The 5,950-nt window shown below is 41.0% G+C and overlaps 1 non-coding gene across 1 annotated transcript; it reads right to left on the minus strand.

Annotated features, from left to right (window-relative positions):
* Positions 1-2,396: 2,396 nt before the first annotated feature.
* On the minus strand, positions 2,397-2,469 carry Trnas-uga (transfer RNA serine (anticodon UGA)). Its single transcript has one exon. It is a non-coding gene; the product is annotated as a tRNA-Ser (tRNA).
* Between the last annotated feature and the right edge of the window lie 3,481 nt (positions 2,470-5,950).

The raw sequence follows: 5,950 nt of genomic DNA on the forward strand, positions 1-5,950 counted from the left end.
GACAGAGACAGACAGAGAGAGAGAGAGAGACAGACAGAGAGAGAGAGAGAGAGAGAATTACGGGAAAGTCAACACTGGACAACTTCTGGGGAAAACTGTAATTGCCCTGAGCGGTCTTAAAACAAGGGGGGGAGGGGGGGTGGGGGGCTCCGTCAAGAGATGCCTCTACAGAATCTACAGGTTCTAAGCTATGATTTAAATGTTAGTTTGCACTTATAAGAGCAAAACAAAGTAAGTTTAAGGGGGGGGGGGGGGGTTAATCCTGAATTAGCGTTTGTGCCTTGGTTTTAAAATAATTTGTCAGCATTAGTCAGTACTTGGCAGAAATCGATGACCTACAACTTTGAAATGATCAAGAACCCAATTCTCTTATATAGGACGTAATTATAATTGGGTTCAAGTCTGAAAATATCTTAGCTAATTGGGTTCAAGTCTGAAAATATCTTAGCTTCACCACAGGACTCCCCGTGGAAGGCCCAGTACAATAGTTATAGTCAGTCCTAATAGACACGAGTAAACTCTAGAAGTTGTATTGTCGAGGCTGGGGTGGAATTTGATCCTTAGCTGCAATCATAGGCTGCTGTGAGTAGAAAGAACTTTGTTGTGCATCTGAAGGTGCTAAGTTACAGCATTTATGGTTAGCTTTTTGTAAGTCCAGTCAGAAATTAGCATGGAATGAAAACGAATTGAATGTTATGGCAGATGGGAGGCTCAGCCTGAATAGCATTTGCTTGATCATGACAGACTTGCTCTGACTTCCTGCGTGTCTTAGCGGTTGCGACGCTGTAATATGTGCCTTCAAAGTTTTGCTGTAACAAGTTTTCAGCCTTACATCGCAAAAATATATGGGAACTTTCACCGTCAGCTCCAACATTCAAGGTTGTAATAATAAAAAAATAAAACAAAGTGTACAATATGTGTACATTTCTCGATGAAAACTTGCAAAAATCAAATTTAAACGCGCGGAAATGCCACTGAAACCCCATAGAAGCCATAACTCTCTTTAAAGGGAACCTCCACTAAGATAACAAAATAAAACCAGCAAGTACTTTCGCTTATCAAAATTGCTTTAAAATTCTTGTTCATAAGACAAAGCGTTTAACAAACTGGCGGAGTGAACACACTGGTTCGGTTGTTTGGCATTAGCCGAGAGAACACGCTACTTTGATTAATAAAGCCTTGAGGACTCGGTCAGATGCGAATGCTAAGCTCCATGCGCCACGCTTACCAGCATGTCCGTATTCGGGTCGATTGGTGAACGCGTTGCTTCAATCAACACGCCATTAAACTATCCACAGTTTAACAGAAAACAAACAAAGTAAATAAATGAAGAACAACAACTATCATTCAGGAATGTGGGAGAAACTTATACCCGGCCTTGATATAAAATACTGCTAAATATTGAAAGACGTCCACTTTGCAATTTGTCGCACTAGATTGCTGAGGCATGTTAGCGTTATTCGGCCACCAACATGACCATTATATCATCAACGAAAGAATGAAAGAAAGAAAAGTGAAGGGACCGGGCGGAGCAAGCGTAGGGCGGGGCGGAAAATTCTTGATAATCCAAGGGACAGCTAAGAGCGCCAGTTACGCATATCGCAATCCCTTAAAAAGAGCTATCCTTACTCCGCCCTTATCTACGATTGGATCATTTTTCTTGTCCACTACATCACGTAAACTGAGGGGGTCAAAGTCGACGACAAAATTGCATCATTTCTTACAGGAATAATGCACCATTTACTTCTGCCATATTTCACCGTAAACTTTAGTGAATTAATGAATGAATACGTCGGTATTAAAAACCATAAATACCTGGAGACAAACGTGTAAGTTTACACTGCAATCACTCATAAAATGTACGAAGTAAGAAGAAAACGAGTAAATGTATGTAAGATTAAAGGGATCATTAAATTAAAGTAAAAAAAAATCTATTTACAAAACAGCGTTTGAAACGTTCAGTATTAGTCATGGCCACGTTGACGCAATGATCGATTAGATCGCCCACAAGACAACGAGTATCTGCGATCTTCTCACAGTTATTTGTCCTGAACAAGATTGGTATGCCCATATTTCAACGCTCGTTTCGAAAATTATCAATCTTAGAAAGGTATGTATTGTTGCAGGCACGGGCCCATACTTCAACTTCGTAAGTAAACAGAGACTTACATATTATGCTATACATACATACATACATACATACATACATACAATACATACTTAATTGACCGCTCCCCATAGGGGCTTTTCAGGGCCAATGAAACACAACGAAACGATGGAACAGAACAACAACAACAACTGTTAACAATCCCAACCGGCTGGAGGCAAACCAGTTGGCTATTTACAAGTGCAGCTGGGAAGTTGAATCAGGGACTACCAAGATCAAATTCAACGAGTGGTCAGAGCGGGTCTTGAACCCGGGATCTCCGGATCTCAAGTCCAGCGCCCTAACCACTGGGCCACACTGCCTATCAAATGATAAACGAAGCTTTTTGGTGTGTGTACCCACGTTAAGTGTATAACAGCCACAAACGGGGGGAGCGCGGCGACAAAAAAAAAACGGTAGACGACGGCCATGTGGTCAACTCAACTTTTTAATTAACCCATAATATGCGAACTCAACATACATCCGTCACGTGACGTCACGCAATACATTACATCTTTTCCTCCTTAGTTCAAAAACACAGTGTCTCAAAAAATCAGTTTGTTGTTAACTGTTCTCAGAGGGGTAACCCATAACTAAAACGAAATCAATGTTCAGTCACATAGTCCTTTAAATACTCTGGGGCCCTCTTAGTGCGCTGGGATCTCCTTAGCAGCCTTGGCTGAGACGTTGGATGTTTAGCCGGCAATCCAGTGTTGGATTCATCTTCTACTACTTCCTCTGGGGCAAGTCTCCCTTTGCTTTCCTCGGGTGCGTCAGGTACCTGAATGGGCTCAGCCTGCATTACAACATCAGGTAGGTCGTCATCCCCGGTCACCCTTGTGGGAACTGCATATCTTTTAAGAAGGTGATTAACATGCCTTCGTGTAACCAAGCCATCTTCATGCTTAAAGAATGAAGGGGGTAGTTTCTAAAGAAACTGTGGTGCTGCGTCGGTGGGGAAGTAGTATACAAAAATTTGGTTTTATCAACGGAGTTGATAATGTAAATTGGCCACCGTACAGAGATTCTAAAAGCTGACGATTTGAGCGTTAGCTCTTCGTCAGAGCGAATCGAGGAATTATGGGTTACGTATAGTTTTTATAGTAGAGTAGGAGCTACGCTATTGGTGGTAACATGGCAACGTGAAAAATAGGAATATATTAGTTAAATGAAAAGCGTTCGTTAATACCGTGAGGATTAAGGGTGCCGATTTGGAAGATGAATTTTTGTTCTAGATTCTTGCGGCTTTCCGTCGTACCTAGATGTAGGGAAAGGCCGCCGATATCCATGTGTTTTTTGGAATGGTTAGGGAGATTAAAATGACGAGCGACTGGCTTAGATGCATCTTTGTCATTCTTCCTAACATCACGAAGGTGTTCGCGGAATCGGTCATCTAGTCGTCTACCTGTCTCGCCAATGTATAATTTATTGCATAACGTACAGGTTATGCAATGAATGACATTTGCGGAGGTGCATGTCAAACGATCGGTGATCTTAACAGATCGCTTAGGTCCCGATATCTTGCTGGTGTTAACAATGAAAAGACAAGTTTTGCATCGTGAGCGCGCGCATTTGAAGTGCCGGGTTGCTCGTTAGTTTTGAGCGCGCTTCTAACTAAAAAGATGTCTACGTTTTTGTCGCGTTTGAATGAAATAAGTGGAGGTTGTGAAAAGATTCTACCAGTCTCGGGATCATTTTGGAATAATCTAAAATTATTAGGAATGATACTTTTGACCGCGTGATTATGAGGATGGAAACGCTCCTCCCCCTTGCCGAACTATTGTAGTTTTAACCCTTAATTGTTTTTCATTCGCCGGCAACTATCACAAACAAATTAATGGTGTAGCGATGGACACAAAAATGGGACCTAGCTATGCCAATCTTTTTGTAAGATATGTTGAACACCAATTTTTTAATCAGTACCACGGCCCCAAACCTGAACTCTACGGCCGCCACATCGACGATTGTATCGGCGCTATTTCATCTAGCAGAGAAGAACTGGATCATTTTATAACCTCCGTCAATTCTTTTCATGCGGCTCTTAAATATACCTGGGAAATTTCGGAAACTTCATTGGCTTTCCTAGATATCAAAGTTTCTATTAGTGGCAATGTGCTATGTACCAGTGTGCACTACAAACCTACAGATTCTCACAGTTATTTGTTGAATTCATCATCACATCCATCACATGTCAAGAACTCCATTCCTTATTCTCAATTTCTTAGACTTCGACGTCTGTGGAGTGATGACTCCGATTTTTTCAGCAAATCAGAGGAGATGTGCCAGTTCTTCGAAAAACGTGGCTATCCTGTCTCTGTGCTCAAAGCGGGCCATCATCGCGCCCAACAATTTGATAGACAGTCATCACTACAAACGTCACAAAAAGATAAGAATGACAGAATTCCATTCACCCTCACTTTCAATCCTCATAATCACGCGGTCAAAAGCCTCTTGACGGGCCAGCAGATCGCGAGCTACTTTTCCCGTCTGGCATCTAAGCGTGCGCTCCAAAGCAGCCACTCCTCCCAAAGTGAGTCTGATGACGAAATCGCAGAAGCTGAAATGGTTTTAAGCGACTTGAGGGCAGAAGTTCTTGAAAACGTACAACCTCTCCATCCCATCAGCTTCGAACACTACAATTTATGTGAATTGATGGCTCAAGCCAAACTGTCAACATTCGTGATTTCAATGCTTAACAAAATATGCGACCACTTTGAAATCCCCACAGGTGATATAAAGGGAAGAACGAAAGCTCCCTTACCTGAGTCGAATTGAAGAGTTTTTGAAGAAACGTAGGTGCTGTTCACCATAATTACATGTATCTCTTTCTCGTTTTGTATAATGTGGTATCATGTAGAGAATTTTAAAGCATAAACATGACGAAGTCACACTGGAGCTGCAAAATTCCAACAAAATAGAAAGGAACGGTTTTGTAATGCAAAAGCAGGTAAAATTTAGCGATACAAACGAAGGACGTTTCGGAGTCATTATGACACCATTTTCAAGTTGAAAGGAACTGTCAGAACAAGATTAACATGATAAAATAGTTAATTACATGTAATTTCACGCAAATAGTTTCGAGTGGAATGAGTCTGATTGGACATTTAGGGTGCGTTCCATTGAACCTATTCCGGAATAAGAATACGTGGAGTGATGATTTAAAACGGTTTGTCTGGCGCTTTTAAAGTAACAAGGATAATAAATGTATGTTTAAAATATCATTTTAGCAAGTGTTTGATAATTTTAATGTGAATCTCCGTAAAAATGAAGGACTTCTATTCCATGTATTCCTATTCCGGAATACGGTCAATCGAACGCACCCTTAGAGATGATGACAAGTCTCTATTGAATAAGTATCATTTCATGTACTAAACAATCAAAGACGGAAAACTGTTTGGCAAGGTCCGGTTCTTATATTTATCCACACACTGGTGTAAACGCCGCAGTGTATACCAGACATAACTTACACCGCACAAGTCCCGTTTAAAGACGAGACGCTGCTGACTTACAAAACATGGATTTTGCTCTTGCACTTTAAGCACTTGTGGCTAATTAGAGCTTTGTCATCATCTCCAGTGTCTCCAGTGCCCAATCAGACTCAATCCGGGTGAAACTACATGCGTGAAATTACATGTAATAGATTGTTACGAAAAATAGTATTGCGTGACAAGCTTTACTTTCTAGAAGCTGCGCGAGAGTTTGTAGTTTGTTTATTTTTAGATTCGTGCGTGAGCGTTTCCAAATCGGTGTGTTTTGTAATCTTTCTATAATTAGAGTGATTACTATTTTAGAAAGTCCTAGAAG

Source organism: Montipora capricornis, chromosome 11 (genome assembly GCF_036669925.1).
Source record: "Montipora capricornis isolate CH-2021 chromosome 11, ASM3666992v2, whole genome shotgun sequence".
In the NCBI taxonomy this organism is placed as follows: domain Eukaryota; kingdom Metazoa; phylum Cnidaria; class Anthozoa; order Scleractinia; family Acroporidae; genus Montipora; species Montipora capricornis.